Below are 21,624 nucleotides of genomic sequence, written 5' to 3' on the forward strand. Positions count from 1 at the left end.
CCGCACATTAATTAGCTTCTGTGTATAGAATTCTAGTTCTAAATTTGTGTATAACGCGACTACGTCAATGGTTTGTTTAATGCTCGGCCCGTCATTGCAACTAGCATCTTCTCCAGCGTAAACTTGGTTTAATTTACTGAACATTTTATGTGTGAAGCTTGTTTGGACTGGCAACAGTGCACAACAGAAACTCTAGAATTTCAATTCAACATCACATTGGTCATTGGACAACTCTATGACTCCCTACGACTGAAAAGAACAATACATAAATCGAGGATCACAGAGCAAAGTGAGGGCGCTATGCCAACTTAACGGTCTCATTTTTACTATGGACATAAACAGATTCAGTCCTTACATGGTGTAATGTTGTCATCCACTTGGTTTAAGATTTTACCGGCTACAGTCTAGGTTGCTAGATTCCTCTGAAATACAAGTGCTAATCTATTAATTAACATGAGCTGATGAGAAGGTTTTGACAACACTGTTTTGGAAAGCGTTTTAGCCCGTTGAAACTTGCGACCAAAAAGAGGGGGGGGGGGGGGGGGGGAGTAACGTTGTTTGGATTTTGGTGGTTATAGTCAAGTAGCTTTTTTTTTGCTGTTTAAATATTTCAAGTATTCTAGTGCAGAAGAGGTTTCTTTTGAGAGTATGGATAGACTACGTAAACTACTGAGGTTTGAGCGAGCCCAAGCGCCGTGTTTTTTGCGTTGTGTACGGCGTGAAGTCGGTCTGTGATAAGGGAGATCGCGAAGTTGTCCGACTCGTAGGTGACAGCTACTCCTTCTTATCAAATAATTTTAGGGTGAAAATAAAGAGATTTAAAGCCTTTCGGAGATTTTTATTGAAAATATTGGCAGCAACATCATTACAATGGCGGCATTGTAAAACCATATACTTTCCGTGCACAAACACATGACTTCGAGTGAACATTGGTCAAACTGTGTTTACCCATTACTAGCAACGTCAGCCACTGGTAAGGTCTCATGTTACAAACTCCGGAATATTCTTTCTTTCCAAAATTATAGTTCTAATTTTGTGTATAACGAGATTAAGTAAATGGTTTGCTTTGTGCTCGGCCCGACGTTGCACGTAACCGTGTGCAAAGCTCATTGGTTTGCCTAATAGCATCTTCTCAAAGGTAAACTTGGTTTAATTTACCGGCAATTATTTGTGTGAAGCTTGTTTGGACTGGCAACAGTGCACAATAGAAACTGTAAGCAATTAAATAATAAAGAATTCCTGAATTTCAATTCAACATCAAATTGGTCATTGTAGGACCCCTACAACTCTATGACTCCCAACGACTGAAAAGAACAATACATAAATCGAGGATCACAGAGCAAAGTGAGGGCGCTATGCCAACTTAACGGTCTCATTTTTACTACGGACATAAACAGATTCAGTCCTTACATGGTGTAATGTTGTTGTCCACTTGGTTTAAGATTTTACCGGCTACAGTCTAGGATGCTAGATTCCCACTGTTATGAAAGTGCTAAACTATTAATTAACATGAGCTGATGAGAAGGTTGTGACAACATTGTTTTGGAAAGTGTTTTAGCCCGTTGAAAGTTGCGACCAAAAAGAGGGGGTGAAGTAACGTTGTTTGGATTTTGGTGGTCATGGTAAAGTATTTTTTGTTTTTGCTGTTGAAATATTTCCAGTATTCTACTACAAAAGATGTTTCTTTTGAGAGTATGGCTAGACTTACGTAAATTACTGAGGTTTGAGCGAGCCCTAACGCCGTGGTTTTTGCGATGTGCACGGCGTGAAGTCGGGCTGTGCTAAGGGAGATCGCGAAGTTGTCCGACTCGTAGCTGACACTCTACCTCTTCTCATCAAATAATTTGAGGGTGAAAATGAGGGGATTTGCAGCCTTTCGGGAGATTTTTCTTGAAAATTTGGCAGCCAAATCATTACGATGAGGGCAATGTGAAACCATATACTTTCCGTGCACAAACACATGACATCGAGTGAACATTGGTCAATCTGTGTTTACCCATTACTAGCAACGTCAGCCACTGGTAAGGTCTCATGTTACAAACTCCGGAATATTCTTTCTTTCCAAAATTATAGTTCTAATTTTGTGTATAACGAGATTAAGTAAACGGTTTGCTTTGTGCTCGGCCCGACGTTGCACGTAACCGTGTGCAAAGCTCATTGCCTTGCCTAAAAGCATCTTCTCAAAGGTAAACTTGGTTTAATTTACTGGCAATTATTTGTGTGAAGCTTGTTTGGACTGGCAACAGTGCACAATATAAACTGTGAGCAGTTAAATAATATAAAATTTTAGAGTTTCAATTCAACATCACATTGGTCATTGTAGGACCCCTATCAACTCTATGGCTCCTTACGACTGAAAAGAACAATACCAAAATCGTGGATCACAGAGCAAAGTGAGGGCGCTATGCCAACTTAACGGTCTCATTTTTACTATGAACATAAACAGATTCAGTCCTTACATTTTGTAATGTTGTCAACCACTTGGTTTAAGATTTTACCGGCTACAGTCTAGGATGCTATATTCCCCCTGTAATAGTAGTGCTAAAATGAACATGAGCTGATGAGAAGGTTTTGACAAAATTTGTTTGGGACAGCGTTTTAGCCCGTTGAACATTACGACCAAAAAGAGAGGGGAGGGGGATAAGTTGTTAGTATTTAGGTGGTCATAGTCAAGTAGTTTCTGCTTGTTACGAAAATACTAAAATAACTATTCCTTAATGAGTAAATTGTTGAAAAAAAGTAACGAACAAGAAAAAGGTTTATATGATTTAAGGCATTGAATGGTGAGGTATTAATATTTGGTTTGCAGTAACCCCAAGTGTGAATCTGTACTTGCCAGGTAGAGAGTTTGTTCTTTAGAAAACTGTCTTAAAGGCAGTGGACACTATTGGTAATTGTCAAAAGTCAGCCTTCAAAGTTGGTGTATCTCAACATATATATAAAATAGCAAACCTGTGAAAAATTGACCTCAATCGGTCACCAAATTTGTGAGACAATAATGAAAGAAAACTGTACCCTTGTCACGAAGTTTTGTGCGTTTAGATGGTTGATTTTGAGACCTCAAGTTCTAAATCTGAGGTCTCGAAATCAAATTCGTGGGGAACTACTCCTTTCTCCAAAACTACTCCACTTCAGCGGGTGCCGTTTCTCACAATGTTTTATACCATCAACCTCTCCCTATCACTCGACACCCCAAAAAGGTTTTGTTCTAACAATTATTTTGAGTAATTACCAATAGTAAGAATAGTGTCCACTGCCTTTAGGTTTATTCTACTACTGCGGAGTAGATTTATCGGATTGTTCGGGAGACTTCCCAGTTCTGAAAATATCTGTCCTGCCTTTAAAGTACTCTGGGCGGAATCAATAGAAAATAAACTGTAAGTTAAATAGGCCTACAATTTTAGCATAAAAACGTACAATTTAGTTTGATTATAAACACTTCTCAGATGGCGTATTACTAATGGGATTATTCTTTCTACGTGGACATTACTAGCACAGGAGTTTCAAGGATATCTCAAAAGAAAATTAAACACATGCTGAAATAAAATGTTTACAGTTGTACAACTCTAATATCTAAATAATAGATGTTAAATTTGCATCGGGGATAAATAATATTATAGCACTGTATACTCAGTACTAACCCGAATTTTGTGAAAAAAAGAAAAAAGACTCGGATGGGATTCGAACCCACGACCCTTGACACTCTAGAGCAGTGTCTTACCAACTAGACCACCGCGGTTATCCGATAGTTTGATGCATTTCGAATACTATGTTTTAGCAGCGGGTACCGCAAACAATTTAATATATGTTAAATTTGCATCGGGTGATCGGAGATAAAGAATATTAATTTGGTTTTTACCAACATATATATACGGTTTTATACTATATGAATAAAACATTAAAACAGTCAAAAAACAGCAAAGGATACCAAAGCCTTTAAACATGTATTTGTTGGATAATTGCTTGAGGTGGTAAGCGCCTAATTGTTTTTTTTTTACACCAATTATATCAACCAAATGTTAAAAATAAAATGTCGCGACGAGATAAATTATTAGTTCTTTATTAATTTATGTTTGAGAGTGTGCCTCTCTTTGCCGTGGATCTTTCTGATTAAATAAAACATACATCATGGAACAAAAAATACATTATCAAAATAAAAGACAAAAAGTTACTCTGCGATTTGTCAGGTATTCAGGAGCCGCGATTCGGGTTATTCCCCCATTGCAATGTATGGTCCGCGCAACACATACACCACTAACAGAGGCCCCTTACCGGCTTCCATATAGCACCCTTCTGGTATGACAACCGACTTCACAGTATATCCTTCCCTATCTCTCAACCCTAGCAGTCCTTGCCCCCCTCGCTCAGGGTAAACAAAGCGGCTCCCAAACCATACTGGTGTCTTTCCCAGTAATTAATGCCTTGTTTCGTAATATTGCGAGGGGCCGGGATCGAACTCGGGACCAGTGGCTCATACCAATCCGGAATTCAGAGACAGTACCAGCGCCTAACGAATCGCCCTAGCACGTTGGTGCTTGCCAGATCCGATTTTAATTCTTATAAGGCAAAATAAATCCAGGTGCATTGTGGGACGGTCGTTTGATCACTGGGACGTGAACAGAAGACCATAGGATGCGTTATATAGTGTTCACTGACACCGCTATCAGATTAGCTCAGTGAGTTGTGGCGCAGTGACTGCCAAACTTCAGACGAAGTGTCTGAGTCCGAGTGCCGGCATCGCCAAATAAGCATTGGTTTACATTTTAAATTATAATATTTTTTTTTTAATTGTTACAAATTTCAATGTATTACAACAACACATGACAACACTGGAGAATACGAATTGAAAAAAACTCCCCCTTTACGGACAATATTTTTTACATGGTTAAGTAATTAAAATTGCACACTAGTACTTGGTTTCTGGAGTATATTCGGAAAGGTTTAGTTTTTAAAAGGTTTAAACCTATTTTTTTTTAAGGCAAGCGTAAGTGTACAATTCAATGCAAATAATTTTCAAAGATTTTATCAATGGACACTGGTTTCTTCCTTTTTTGTTATTCTATCCAATCCTGCCAAAGTGCCTTTTCGTACTACTGGCAGTGATCTACATATCTATGGGAAGCAAAGACTAGCTAGAAAGAACTGGCAACCACACCATTGTAACATTATATAACAGACCAGACCAGTACAATGCTAAGTTCAGGCAACCTTTAGTCATATCCAAAAAAGTTTGTTGTACGGTCCCTATATGTGAACACGGTCCCTCGCAGCAAATGAAAGTGTCAAATACTGATCGAAAAGGGCCAGGCAATAATATCCATTTCATATAGGTTTGGATACATTTTTAACCACAGAAAGAAAAAAAAAGATGACAACAACAATATTAAACGTAGTTCAAGCTTTTGAAAAAAAAGAGGAAAAAAAAATTATGTGTCATTTATGAAATTTATTATTTACGGGCAAGCGATCTGTACAATTCAATATTTTTGTATGTAGCTAATTTTTAAAGATTTTGTCAATGAACACTGGTTTCTTCCTTTTCTGTTATTATATCCAAGCTTGCTAAAGTGCCATTTCTTACTACTGGCAGTGATCTACATATCTATGGGAAGCAAAGACTAGCTAGAATGAACTGGCAACCACACCATTGTAACATTATATAACTGACCAGACCAGTACAATGCTAAGTTCGGGCAACCTTTAATCGAATCCAAAAAAGTTTGTTTTACGGTCCCTATATGTGAACACGGTCCCTCGCAGCAAATGAAAGTTTCAAATACTTATCAAAAAAGGGCCAGGCAATAGCCCTTTCATATAGGTTTGGATACATTAATTTCGTGGCAGAAAAAAAAACATGGCAACAAAATATATTAAAACGTAGTTCAATCTCTTAAGAATTGAATAATCAACATATGTATTGTTTTTTCATGAATATTAAAATTTACGGGCAAGCTTAACGGGCAAACATGACAAAAGACTTCATTACACGTAGTATAAGCTTATGAAAATATGAAGAAAAAAAAAAACATGAATTAAACTTTATTAATTTTTTCATTGGTTCTTAAATTGAAAGGCAAGCTTAACTTGACAACCCAATATTTTGTTTTCAAAGATTTTGTCAATGGACACTGGTTTCTTCCTTTTTTTTTGGATATTATATCTAATTCTGCCAAAGTGCCTTTTCGTACTACTGGCAGTGATCTACATATCTATGGGAAACAAAAACTAGCTAGAAGGAACTGGCAACCACACCATTGTAACATTATATAACAGACCAGACCAGTACAATGCTAAGTTCGGGCAACCTTTCATCATATACACAAAGGTTTGTTGTACGGTCCCTATATGTGAACACGGTCCCTCGCAGCAAATGAAAGTGTCAAATACTTATCCAAAAAGGGCCAGGCAATAGCGTTTTTATATAGGTTTAGGTACATTTCTTTCGTGGCAGAAAAAAAACACGACAACACAACATATTAAAACGTAGTTCAATCTTAAAGAATTAAAACAAAAACATTAAAAAAAATTTTTTTTCATGAATTTTAAAATTTACGGGCAAGCTTAAATGCAAAATTCAATATTTTTGTATGCAACTAATTTTCAAAGATTTTATCAATGGACACTGGTTTCTTCCTTTTTTGTTATTCTATCCAATCCTGCCAAAGTGCCTTTTCGTACTACTGGCAGTGATCTACATATCTATGGGAAGCAAAGACTAGCTAGAATGAACTGGCAACCACACCATTGTAACATTATATAACAGACCAGACCAGTACAATGCTAAGTTCGGGCAACCTTTAATCGAACCCCAAAAAGTTTGTTTTACGGTCCCTATATGTGAACACGGTCCCTCGCAGCAATTGAAAGTGTCAAATAATTATCAAAAAAGGGCCAGGCAATAGCGTTTTTATATAGGTTTGGGTAAATTTATTTCGTGGCAGAAAACAAACTTGACAACTAAATATATTAAAACGTAGTTCAATCTTTTAAGAATTAAAACAAAAACATTAAAATTTATTATATTTTTCATGAAATTTAAAATTTACGGGCAAGCTCAAATGCACAGTTCAATATTTTTGTATGCAATTAATTTTCAAAGATACTATCTATGGACACCGGTTTCTTCCTTTTTTGTTATTCTATCCAATCCTGCCAAAGTGCCTTTTCGTACTACTGGCAGTGATCTACATATCTATGGGAAACAAAAACTAGCTAGAAGGAACTGGCAACCACACCATTGTAACATTATATAACAGACCAGACCAGTACAATGCTAAGTTCGGGCAACCTTTCATCATATACACAAAGGTTTGTTGTACGGTCCCTATATGTGAACACGGTCCCTCGCAGCAAATGAAAGTGTCAAATACTTATCCAAAAAGGGCCAGGCAATAGCGTTTTTATATAGGTTTAGGTACATTTCTTTCGTGGCAGAAAAAAAACACGACAACACAACATATTAAAACGTAGTTCAATCTTAAAGAATTAAAACAAAAACATTAAAAAAAAATTTTTTTCATGAATTTTAAAATTTACGGGCAAGCTTAAATGCAAAATTCAATATTTTTGTATGCAACTAATTTTCAAAGATTTTATCAATGGACACTGGTTTCTTCCTTTTTTGTTATTCTATCCAATCCTGCCAAAGTGCCTTTTCGTACTACTGGCAGTGATCTACATATCTATGGGAAGCAAAGACTAGCTAGAATGAACTGGCAACCACACCATTGTAACATTATATAACAGACCAGACCAGTACAATGCTAAGTTCGGGCAACCTTTAATCGAACCCCAAAAAGTTTGTTTTACGGTCCCTATATGTGAACACGGTCCCTCGCAGCAATTGAAAGTGTCAAATAATTATCAAAAAAGGGCCAGGCAATAGCGTTTTTATATAGGTTTGGGTAAATTTATTTCGTGGCAGAAAACAAACTTGACAACTAAATATATTAAAACGTAGTTCAATCTTTTAAGAATTAAAACAAAAACATTAAAATTTATTATATTTTTCATGAAATTTAAAATTTACGGGCAAGCTCAAATGCACAGTTCAATATTTTTGTATGCAATTAATTTTCAAAGATACTATCTATGGACACCGGTTTCTTCCTTTTTTGTTATTCTATCCAATCCTGCCAAAGTGCCTTTTCGTACTACTGGCAGTGATCTACATATCTATGGTAGCAAAGACTAGATAGAAGGAACTGGCAACCACACCATTGTAACATTATATAACAGACCAGACCAGTACAATGCTAAGTTCAGGCAACCTTTAATCATATCCAAAAAAGTTTGTTGTACGGTCCCTATATGTGAACACGGTCCCTCGCAGCAAATGAAAGTTTCAAATACTGAACGAGAAAGGGCCGGGCAATAGCCCTTTCATAATATAGGTTGAGATACATTTATTTCGTAGTACATTAAAACGTATTTCAAGCTTTTAAGAAAAAAAGAAAAGAACAATAAATTAAAATTTATTATTTTTTTCATGAAATTAATAATTTACGGGCAAGCGAACTGTACAATTCAATATTTTTTAATGCAATTAACTTTCAAAGATGTTATCAAATGACAATGGCTTCTTCCTTTTTTGTTATTTTATCCAATCCTGCCAAAGTGCCTTTTCGTACTACTGGCAGTGATCTACATATCTATGGGAAGCAAAGACTAGCTAGAAGGAACTGGCAACCACACCATTGTAACATTATTTAACAGACCAGACCAGTACAATGCTAAGTTCGGGCAACCTTTAATCATAACCCCAAAAAGTTTGTTGTACGGTCCCTATATGTGAACACGGTCCCTCGCAGCAAATGAAAGTTTCAAATACTGAACGAGAAAGGGCCGGGCATAGCCCTTTCATATAGGTTTGGGTACATTTATTTCGTGGCAGAAAAAAACCATGACAATAAATTATATTAAAACGTAGTTCAATCTCTTAAGAATTGAATAAAAAAAATACATATTGTTTTTTTCATGAATATTAAAATTTACGGGCAAGCTTAATGGGCAAACATGTCAACAGAATTTGTTACACGTAGTTTATCTTTTGAAAATATAAAAAAAAAAACATTAATTAAAATTTATTAATTTTTTTCATTAATTCATAAATTTAAAGGCAAGCTTAACTTTACAACTCAATGTTTTGTTTTCAAAGATTTTATCAATTGACACTGGTTTCTTTTTCTTTTTTTGGTTATTATATCCAATCCTGCCAAAGTGCCTTTTCGTACTACTGGCAGTGATCTACATATCTATGGGAAGCAAAGACTAGCTAGAAAGAACTGGCAACCACACCATTGTAACATTATATAACAGACCAGACCAGTACAATGCTAAGTTCAGGCAACCTTTAGTCATATCCAAAAAAGTTTGTTGTACGGTCCCTATAGGTGAACACGGTCCCTCGCAGCAAATGAAAGTGTCAAATACTGATCGAAAAGGGCCAGGCAATAATATCCATTTCATATAGGTTTGGATACATTTTTAACCACAGAAAGAAAAAAAAGATGACAACAACAATATTAAACGTAGTTCAAGCTTTTGAAAAAAAAAGAGGAAACAAAAATTATGTGTCATTTATGAAATTTATTATTTACGGGCAAGCTGTACAATTCAATATTTTTGTATGTAGCTAATTTTTAAAGATTTTGTCAATGAACACTGGTTTCTTCCTTTTCTGTTATTATATCCAAGCTTGCTAAAGTGCCATTTCTTACTACTGGCAGTGATCTACATATCTATGGGAAGCAAAGACTAGCTAGAATGAACTGGCAACCACACCATTGTAACATTATATAACTGACCAGACCAGTACAATGCTAAGTTCGGGCAACCTTTAATCGAATCCAAAAAAGTTTGTTTTACGGTCCCTATATGTGTACACGGTCCCTCGCAGCAAATGAAAGTTTCAAATACTTATCAAAAAAGGGCCAGGCAATAGCCCTTTCATATAGGTTTGGATACATTAATTTCGTGGCAGAAAAAAAACCCATGGCAACAAAATATATTTAAACGTAGTTCAATCTCTTAAGAAATGAATAATCAACATATGTATTGTTTTTTCATGAATATTAAAATTTACGGGCAAGCTTAACGGGCAAACATGACAAAAGAATTCATTACACGTAGTATAAGCTTATGAAAATATGAAGAAAAAAAAAAAACATGAATTAAAATTTATTAATTTTTTCATTGGTTCTTAAATTGAAAGGCAAGCTTAACTTGACAACCCAATATTTTGTTTTCAAAGATTTTGTCAATGGACACTGGTTTCTTCCTTTTTTTTTTTGGATATTATATCTAATTCTGCCAAAGTGCCTTTTCGTACTACTGGCAGTGATCTACATATCTATGGGAAGCAAAGACTAGCTAGAAGGAACTGGCAACCACACCATTGTAACATTATATAACAGACCAGACCAGTACAATGCTAAGTTCGGGCAACCTTTAATCATATCCCAAAAAGTTTGATGTACGGTCCCTATATGTGAACACGGTCCCTCGCAGCAAATGAAAGTGTCAAATACCGAACGAGAAAGGGCCAGCCAATAGCCTTTTCATAATATAGGTTTGGATACATTTATTTCGAGGCAGTAAAAAAAAAAACACATGACAACAAAATATGTTAAAACGAAGTTAAAGCTTTTAAGAAAAAAAAAAAAAAAAAAAAAATTGAACGTTATTATTCTTTTCATGAAATTTTAAATTAAAAGGCAAGCTTAAATAATTTAGTATTTGTTAATGCAATTATTTGTCAAAGATTATTATCCTAAAAAGATTGTTACGGTTCCTATGTGAACAGGGTCCGTCGCAGCAAAAAACTTGACCATTTTGTTTAAAGTAGAGAGCATGCTAACGTGTACAAATCTGTGTTAACTGCGCAATAAATTTACAGATTTTATGAATAGACATTGGTTCCCCTCTTTTAATGTTTTATCTGCTTTACAAAAAAAAACATGCTTCTCGATAGCAATAATATTATAACGCAATTTTTTAAAACGCTTTTAACAATTTTTTAAATGATTTATTTCCCTTTTCGGTGTAAACAAAGGTCATAGGTGACATTTATAGATGGAATGTGTTCTATCAAGGTTAAGGGTCAAAACACCTCAGCCAATCCATTAAGAAAAGACCAGCCAAAGTGACTTTTCTGTTCTCGCAGTGGTTAACATAGCTATGGGAAGCAATGACGAGCTGGCAGAAGCACTTGGCAAACGGACCATTGTTAAAGTACAATACTTTTGAACCTATGAACCTGTGAACCTATTGCATACCAAGCTAACCATAGGGGGATGTACGATTTCAGACTTGTACAGATTGACTACTACCATCAGAACAATGCCAACTGCAACCATCCTTTGTAGTATTATATAATTCCCATGCCTAGAATAATAGCAGTGTCATTGTGGGATTCTATGAGTCTACACATAGCCGTTAAGGCCCCTAAATTGTCACAGTCCCTAAACGCATGTTGGAAAATGTTGCCACTTTGGGGAAAAACAAGTCATGCGGTTGTTTTCCAAACCATTCAATATTGACTAGATGTATAATTAGTTGGGGCTTTCATATGGTACAATAAAAAATCTTGTTTGACTTACCACATGATAAGTATGAACAGCAACCAATCTCCACTGAGCCATAATCGAAGCACCCTCCATCTTTCATTGCCGTCCCGTGTTCCTGACTGCAATAACAATAACATATACGGATTGTGAAGTTAGAACTAAGGGACCAGACGAATTTCCCGTTCAGCCTCGGTTTGATTACAATTGGTTTCAGAATAGAGAAATAAACAAATGGTGGCACTAGTTTCTAACTATCCGATTGCTATGTTTTGGAAGTAATACTAGCAGTTAATTCGCAAAATTTCACCTAAAATTTGATTTGTTTTACACTCTGTAATTGAGTGATCTAGTTAGAACCCCCTAGTAAGAGGGAAAGCCAATAAAGGTTTATCCAGGGAACATTACATTTGAAAAAAAAAAACATGAAAATAGTAGGCCTACCACATGAGTTTAAATCTTGGTAAAACGAATATTGTTAACTTTATTATGTTTGGTTTTCTTCTAATAAGACCTGAACAATAAGTTCGTCAGATACAAGTTAATTCCTTCAGAAATACACACACGCATACAGTCGGCGTATAACCTATTACACATTACAAAGTACATTTCCCCTTTCTTCATTCGTTTTTGATAAACAACAATCTTTGCACTCGTTGTGCGAACCTTCATATTGAGGCTGAGAGGAAAAAACAATGGAGGCCATACTAAGGATACATTTAAGATTGTAAGCCAGAGTTTTTAATTCGTGGAGTAAGCTTAGCGATGGGAATAAAATACCGCTTACTGTGGAGTTATGCAGGGACGTAACTTCAAGTTTAATATATGTTAATGTATGTCAACGCCTTGTTTAGGGTTTGCCGGCTACAGTCTAGCATGCCTGTTTCCCCTTGTCTTCTAAAAATGCTTAAATATTGTTATACGCTGATGAGAAGGTATTGTTGACACAGTGAATTGTTTGGGACAGTGTTTTAATCTGATAAACAGTGTTATACAACGAACTTTAGCGGGCTCAACCGGGTTACTTTACAACTTTGGAGGATATTGTTAGGAACTTAGTTTTTTTCTTAATAAGAAATTTCTATAATCATTTCGTGATGAAGGCAAACAATATTGTTTAAATTTACGACTTTGGAGGACCAGCGGGCACGTTGGACACAGCAACAGTTTTGCTCGACCCGTCGTTGCAACTAGCATCTTCTCAAAAGTAAACTTGTTTTAATTTACTGGCAATTATTTGTGTGAAGCTCGTTTGGACTGGCAACAGTGCACAATAGATACTGTGAAAAATTAAATAATATAGAATTCCAGAATTTCAATTCAACATCACATTGGCCATTGTAGGACTCCTACAACTCTATGACTCCCTACGACTGAAAATAACAATACAAAAATCGAGGATCACAGAGCAAAGTGAGGGCGCTATGCCAACTTAACAGTCTCATTTTTACTACGGACATAAACAGATTCAGTCCTTACACGGTGTAATGTTGTCAACCACTTGGTTTAAGATTTTACCGGCTACAGTCTAGGATGCTAGAATCCCCCTGTAATAAAAGTGCTAAACGTTTAATTAACATGAGCTGATGAGAAGGTTTGGACAACATTGTTTTGGAAAGCGTTTTAGCCCGATGAAGCTTGCGACCAAAAAGAGGAGTATTTTACAACAAAAGAGGTTTCTTTTGAAAGTATGGTTAGACTACGTAAATTACCGAGGTTTGAGCGAGCACAAGCGCCGTGGTTTTTGCGTTGTGTACGGTGTGAAGTCGGGCTGTGATAAGGGGGATCGCGAAGTTGTCCGACTGGGAGCTGAAGGCTTCCCCTTCTAATCAAATAATTTGAGGGTGAAAATAAAGGGATTTGCAGCCTTTCGGGAGATTTTTGTTTAAAACATTGGCAGCAAAATCATTACAATGAGGGCAATGTAAAACCATTTACTTTCCGTGCATAAACACATGACATCGAGTGAGCATTGGTCAAACTGTGTTTACCCATAACTGGCAACGTCAGCCACTGGTAAGGTCTCATGTTACAAACTCCGGAATATTCTTCCTTTGCAGAATTATAGTTCTAATTTTGTGTATAACGAGACTAAGTAAACGGTTTGTTTTGTGCTCGGCCCGACGTTGCAATTAACCGTGTGCAAAGCTCATTGGTTTGCCTAATAGCATCTTCTCCCAGGTAAACTTGGTTTAATTTACTGTCAAATATTTGTGTGAAGCTTGTTTGGACTGGCAATAGTGCACATTAGAAACTGTGAGCAATTAAATAATATATAATTCCAGAATTTCAATTCAACATCACATTGGTCCTTATAGGACTTCAATTGGTCATTGGACAACTCTATGACTCCCTACGACTGAAAAGAACAAAACAAACATCGAGGATCACAGAGCAAAGTGAGGGCGCTATGCCAACTTAACGGTCTCATTTTTACTACGGACATAAACAGATTCAGTCCTTACACGGTGTAATGTTGTCAACCACTTGGTTTAAGATTTTACCGGCTACAGTCTAGGATGCTAGATTTCCCCTGTAATAATAGTGCTAAACTATTAACTAACATGAGCTGATGAGAAGGTTTTAGCATCACTGTTTTGGAAAGCGTTTTAGCCCGTTGAAACTTGCGACCAAAAAGAGGGTATGGGGGGGAGTAACGTTGTTTGGATTTTGGTGGTCATAGTAAAGTAGCTTCTATGTTTTGCTGTTTGATATTTCCAGTATTCTACTACAAAACAGGTTTCTGTTGAAAGTGTGGTTAGACTACGTAAATTTCTGAGGTTTGAGCGAGCCCACGCGCCGTGGTTTTTGCGTTGTGTACGGTGTGAAGTCGGGCTGTGATAAGGGGGATCGCGAAGTTGTCCGACTGGGAGCTGAAGGCTTCCCCTTCTAATAAAATAATTTGAGGGTGAAAATAAAGGGATTTGCAGCCTTTCGGGAGATTTTTGTTTAAAACATTGGCAGCAAAATCATTACAATGAGGGCAATGTAAAACCATTTACTTTCCGTGCATAAACACATGACATCGAGTGAGCATTGGTCAAACTGTGTTTACCCATAACTGGCAACGTCAGCCACTGGTAAGGTCTCATGTTACAAACTCCGGAATATTCTTCCTTTGCAGAATTATAGTTCTAATTTTGTGTATAACGAGACTAAGTAAATGGTTTGTTTTGTGCTCGGCCCGACGTTGCAATTAACCGTGTGCAAAGCTCATTGGTTTGCCTAATAGCATCTTCTCCCAGGTAAACTTGGTTTAATTTACTGTCAAATATTTGTGTGAAGCTTGTTTGGACTGGCAATAGTGCACATTAGAAACTGTGAGCAATTAAATAATATATAATTCCAGAATTTCAATTCAACATCACATTGGTCCTTATAGGACTTCAATTGGTCATTGGACAACTCTATGACTCCCTACGACTGAAAAGAACAAAACAAACATCGAGGATCACAGAGCAAAGTGAGGGCGCTATGCCAACTTAACGGTCTCATTTTTACTACGGACATAAACATATTCAGTCCTTACACGGTGTAATGTTGTCAACCACTTGGTTTAAGATTTTACCGGCTACAGTCTAGGATGCTAGATTTCCCCTGTAATAATAGTGCTAAACTATTAACTAACATGAGCTGATGAGAAGGTTTTAGCATCACTGTTTTGGAAAGCGTTTTAGCCCGTTGAAACTTGCGACCAAAAAGAGGGTATGGGGGGGAGTAACGTTGTTTGGATTTTGGTGGTCATAGTAAAGTAGCTTCTATGTTTTGCTGTTTGATATTTCCAGTATTCTACTACAAAACAGGTTTCTGTTGAAAGTGTGGTTAGACTACGTAAATTTCTGAGGTTTGAGCGAGCCCACGCGCCGTGGTTTTTGCGTTGTGTACGGCTTGAAGTCGGGCTGTGATAAGGGAGATCGCGAAGTTGTCCGACTCGTAGCTGACAGCTACCCCTTCACATCAAATAATTTGAGGGTGAAAATAAAGGGATTTGCAGCCTTTCAGGAGATTTTTGTTGAAACTATTGGCAGCACAATCATTACAATCAGGGCATTGTAAAAGCATTTACTTTCCGTGCACAAACACATGACATCGAGTGAACATTGGTCAAACTGTGTTTGCCCATTACTGGCAACGTCAGCCACCGGTAAGGTCTCATGTTACAAACTCCGGAATATTATTCCTTTCCAGAATTATAGTTCTAATTTTGTGTATAACGAGACTAAGTAAATGGTTTGTTTTGTGCTCAGGCCGACGTTGCACGTAACCGTGTGCAAAGCTCATTGGTTTGCCTAATAGCATCTTCTCCAAGGTAAACTTGGTTTAATTTACTGGCAATTATTTGTGTGAAGCTTGTTTGGACTGGCAACAGTGCACAATATTAACTGTGACTAATTAAATTATCCAGAATTTCAATTCAACATCACATTGGTCATTGGACAACTCTATTACTCCCTACGACTGAAAAGAACAATGCAAAAATCGAGGATCACAGAGCAAAGTGAGGGCGCTATGCCAACTTAACGGTCTCATTTTTACTACGGACATAAACAGATTCAGTCCTTACATGGTGTAATGTTGTCGTCCACTTGGTTTAAGATTTTACCAGTTACAGTCTTGGTTGCTAGATTCCCCCAGTAATAAAAGTGCTAAACTATTAATTAACATGAGCTGATGAGAAGGTTGTGACAACATTTGTTTTGGAAAGCGTTTTAGCCCGTTGAAACAACATTATTTGGAATTTGGTGGTTACAGTAAAGTAGCTTCTATTTTTGTGCTGTTTGTTATTTCCAGTATTCTACTACAAAAGAGGTTTATTTTGAAAGTATGGTTAGACTACGTAAATTACTGAGGTTTGAGCGAGCACAAGCGCCGTGGTTTTTGCGTTGTGTACGGCGTGAAGTCGGTCTGTGATAAGGGAGATCGCGAAGTTGTCCGACTCGTAGCTTACAGCTACCCCTTCTAATCAAATAATTTGAGGGTGAAAATTAAGAGATTTTCAGCCTTTCGGGAGATTTTTATTGAAAATATTGGCAGCAAAATCATTACAATGAGGGCAATGTAAAACCATATACTTTCCGTGCACAAACACATGACATCGAGTGAACATTGGTCAAACTTTGTTTACCCATTACTGGCAACGTCAGCCACCGGTAAGGTCTTATGTAACAAACTCCGGAATATTCTTTCTTTCCAGAATTATAGTTCTAATTTTGTGGTGAACGAGACTAATTAAATGGTTTGTTTTGTGCTCAGGCCGACGTTGCACGTAACCGTGTGCAAAGCTCATTGGTTTGCCTAATAGCATCTTCTCCAAGGTAAACTTGGTTTAATTTACTGGCAATTATTTGTGTGAAGCTTGTTTGGACTGGCAACAGTGCACAATAGATACTGTGAGCAGTTAAATAATATAGAATTTTAGAATTTCAATTCAGCATCACATTGGTCATTGTAGGACCCCTATCAACTCTATGGCTCCCTACGACTGAAAAGAACAATACCAAAATCGTGGATCACAGAGCAAAGTGAGGGCGCTATGCCAACTTAACGGTCTCATTTTTACTATGAACATAAACAGATTCAGTCCTTACATTTTGTAATGTTGTCAACCACTTGGTTTAAGATTTCGCCGGCTACAGTCCAGGATGCTATATTCCCCCTGTAATAGTAGTGCTAAAATGAACATGAGCTGATGAGAAGGTTTTGACAAAATTTGTTTGGGACAGCGTTTTAGCCCGTTGAACATTACGACCAAAAAGAGAGGGGAGGGGGATAAGTTGTTAGTATTTAGGTGGTCATAGTCAAGTAGTTTCTGCTTGTTACGAAAATACTAAAATAACTATTCCTTAATGAGTAAATTGTTGAAAAAAAGTAATGAACAAGAAAAAGGTTTATATGATTTAAGGCATTGAATGGTGAGGTATTAATATTTGGTTTGCAGTAACCCCAAGTGTGAATCTGTACTTGCCAGGTAGAGTTTGTTCTTTAGAAAACTGTCTTAAAGGCAGTGGACACTATTGGTAATTGTCAAAGGTCAGCCTTCACAGTTGGTGTATCTCAACATATACATAAAATAACAAACCTGTGAAAAATTGACCTCAATCGGTCACCAAGTTTGTGAGATAATAATGAAAGAAAACTGTACCCTTGTCACGAAGTTTTGTGCGTTTAGATGGTTGATTTCGAGACCTCAAGTGCTAAATCTGAGGTCTCGAAATCAAATTCGTGGGGAACTACTCCTTTCTCGAAAACTACTCCACTTCAGCGGGTGCCGTTTCTCACAATGTTTTATACCACCAACCTCTCCCTATCACTCGTCACCCAAAAAGGTTTTGTGCTAACAATTATTTTGAGTAATTACCTATATTACGAATAGTGTCCACTGTGTTTAGGTTATTCTTCTTAGGTTATTCTTCTGTAAAGATCTGTCCTGCCTTTATAGTACTCTGGGCGGAATCAATAGAAAATAAACTGTAAGTTAAATAGGCCTACAATTTTAGCATAAAAACGTACAGTTTAGTTTGATTATAAACACTTCTCAGATGGCGTATTACTAATGGGATTATTCTTTCTACGTGGACATTACTAGCACAGGAGTTTTGAGGATATCTCAAAAGCAAAAAAACACATGTAGAAAACAAAATGTTTACAGTTGTACAACTCTAATATCTAAATAATAGATGTTAAATTTGCATCGGGGATAAATAATATTATAGCACTGTATATTCAGTACTAACCCGAGTTTTGTGAAAAAAAAAAAAAAAAAAGACTCGGATGGGATTCGAACCCACGACACTTGACACTCTAGAGCAGTGTCTTACCAACTAGACCACCGCGGTTATCCGATAGTTTGATGCATTTCGAATACTATGTTTTAGCAGCGGGTACCGCAAACAATTTAATATATGTTAAATTTGCATCGGGTGATCGGAGATAAAGAATATTAATTTGGTTTTTACCAACGTATATATACGGTTTTATACTATATGAAAAAAACATTAAAACAGTAAAAAAACAGCAAAGGATACCAAAGCCTTTAAATATCTATTTGTTGGATAATTGCTTGAGGTGGTAAGCGCCTAATTGTTTTTTTTTTACACCAATTATATCAACCAAATGTTAAAAATAAATTGTCGCGACGAGATAAATTATTAGTTAATTTGTTTTTATACCTTCTTTAATAATTTATGTTTGGGAGTGTGCCTCTCTTTGCCGTCGATCTTTCTGATTAAATAAAACATACAACATGGAACAATAAATACATTATCAAAATAAAAGACAAAAAGTTACTCTGCGATTTGTCAGGTATTCAGGAGCCGCGATTCGGGTTATTCCCCCATTGCAATGTATGGTCCGCGCAACACATACACCACTAACAGAGGCCCCTTACCGGCTTCCATATAGCACCCTTCTGGTATGACAACCGACTTCACAGTATATCCTTCCCTATCTCTCAACCCTAGCAGTCCTTGCCCCCCTCGCTCAGGGTAAACAAAGCGGCTCCCAAACCATACTGGTGTCTTTCCCAGTAATTAATGCCTTGTTTCGTAATATTGCGAGGGGCCGGGATCGAACTCGGGACCAGTGGCTCATACCAATCCGGAATTCAGAGACAGTACCAGCGCCTAACGAATCGCCCTAGCACGTTGGTGCTTGCCAGATCCGATTTTAATTCTTATAAGGCAAAATAAATCCAGGTGCATTGTGGGACGATCGTTTGATCACTGTGACGTGAACAGAAGACCATAGGATGCGTTATATAGTGTTCCCTGACAGCGCTATCAGATTAGCATAGTGAGTTGTGGCGCAGTGACTGCAAAACTTCAGACGACGTGTCTGAGTCCGAATGCCGGCATCGCCAAATAAGCATTGGTTTACATTTTAAATTATAATTATTTTTTTTTTTAAATTGTTACAAATTTCAATGTATTACAACAACACATGACAACACTGGAGAATACAAATTGAAAAAAAAAAAAGCTTTACGGAAAATATTTTTTACATGGTTAAGTAATTAATATTGCACACTAGTACTTGGTTTCTGGAGTATATTCGGAAAGGTTTAGTTTTTAAAAGGTTTAAACCTATTTTTTTTAAAGGCAAGCGTAAGTGTACAATTCATTGCAAATAATTTTCAAAGATTTTACCAATGGACACTGGTTTCTTCCTTTTATGTTATAAGCTTTTAAGAAAAAAACGAAAAAAAAAACCCAATGAACTAATTTTTTTTTCATAAAATTAAATTTTACGGGCAAGAGAACTGTACAATTGAATCTTTTTTTAATGCAATTAATTTTCAAAGATGTTATCAATGGACACTGGCTTCTTCCTTTTTTGTTATTATATCCAATCCTGTCAAAGTGCAATTTCTTACTACTGGCAGTGATCTACATACCTATGGGAAGCAAAGACTAGCTACAATTACAAGGAACTGGCAACCACACCATTGTAACATTGTATAACAGACCAGACCAGTACAATGCGAAGTTCGAGCAACCTTTAATCATATCCCAAAAAGTTTGTTACGGTCCCTATAATATGTGAACACGGTCCCTCGCAGCAAATGAAAGTGTCAAATACTGATCGAAAAAGGGCCAGGCAATAGCCCTTTCATATAGGTTTGGGTACATTTATTTCGTGGTAAAAAAACCAAACATGACAATAAATTATATTAAAACGTAGTTCAATCTCTTAAGAATTGAATAAAAAAAATATAAATTGTTTTTTTTCATGAATATTAAAATTTACGGGCAAGCTTAACGGGCAAACATGACAACTGAATTTATTACACGTAGTTTATCTTTTGAAAATATAAAAAAAAAACAATAATTAAAATTTATTAATTTTTTCATTTATTCATAAATTGAAAGGCAAGCTTAACTTGACAACTCAACATTTTGTTTTCAAAGATTTTATCAATTGACACTGGTTTCTTTTTCTTGTTTTGGTTATTATATCCAATTCTGCCAAAGTGCCTTTTCGTACTACTGGCAGTGATCTACATATCTATGGGAAGCAAAGACTAGCTAGAAGGAACTGGCAACCACACCATTGTAACATTATATAACAGACCAGACCAGTACAATGCTAAGTTCGGGCAACCTTTAATCGAATTCCAAAAAGTTTGTTTTACGGTCCCTATATGTGAACACGGTCCCTCGCAACACATGAAAGTGTCAAATACTTATCAAAAAAGGGCCAGGCAATAGCGTTTTTATATAGGTTTGGGTACATTTATTTTGTTGCAGAAAAAAAACATGACAACTAAATATATTAAAACGTAGTTCAATCTTTTAAGAATTAAAACAAAAAACATTAAAATTTATTGTGTTTTTTTCATGAAATTTAAAATTTACGGGCAAGCTTAAATCACAATTCAATATTTTTGTATGCAATTAATTTTCAAAGATTTTGTCAATGGACACTGGTTTCTTCCTTTTTTGTTATTCTATCCAACCCTGCCAAAGTGCCTTTTCGTACTACTGGCAGTGATCTACATATCTATGGGAAGCAAAGACTAGCTAGAAGGAACTGGCAACCACACCATTGTAACATTATATAACAGACCAGACCAGTACAATGCTAAGTTCGGGCAACCCTTATTCCTTTACAAAAAAGTTTGTTATACGGTCCCTTTATGTGAACACGGTCCCTCGCAGCAAATGAAAGTGTCAAATACTGATCAAAAAAGGGCCAGGCAATATCCTTTTCATATAGGTTTGGATACATTTATTTAACAACAGAAAAAAAACCATAACAACAAAATATATTAAAATGTAGTTTAAGCTTTTAGGAAAAATCAGAAACTAAAAATAAATTAAAATTTATAAATGATTTTTCATGAAATTTTAAACTTACGGGCAAGCGAACTGAACAATTCAATATTTTTGTATGCAGTTTATTTTCAAAGATTTTATCAATGGCCACTCCTTCTTCCTTTTTTGTTATTCTATCCTACCCTGCCAAAGTGCCTTTTCGTACTACTGGCAGTGATCTACATATCTATGGGAAGCAAAGACTAGCTAGAAGGAACTGGCAACCACACCATTGTAACATTATATAA

At 36.4% G+C, this 21,624-nt stretch overlaps 2 protein-coding genes across 2 annotated transcripts in view; one reads left to right on the plus strand and one right to left on the minus strand.

The window, feature by feature from the left end:
• LOC139936757 (cyclic nucleotide-binding domain-containing protein 2-like) overlaps positions 1-21,624 on the minus strand; it is a 174,895-nt gene that overhangs the window by 131,334 nt on the left and 21,937 nt on the right. Inside the window, exon 3 of the mRNA XM_071931679.1 lies at positions 11,601-11,686. The gene's annotated coding sequence lies outside the window, so the exon portion shown is untranslated. The remainder of the gene's footprint in view (positions 1-11,600; positions 11,687-21,624) is intronic.
• LOC139936759 (cyclic nucleotide-binding domain-containing protein 2-like) overlaps positions 1-21,624 on the plus strand; it is a 107,501-nt gene that overhangs the window by 43,303 nt on the left and 42,574 nt on the right. The gene's annotated exons all lie outside the window — the stretch shown is intronic.

Source organism: Asterias amurensis, chromosome 4 (assembly GCF_032118995.1).
Source record: "Asterias amurensis chromosome 4, ASM3211899v1".
NCBI classification, from domain to species: domain Eukaryota; kingdom Metazoa; phylum Echinodermata; class Asteroidea; order Forcipulatida; family Asteriidae; genus Asterias; species Asterias amurensis.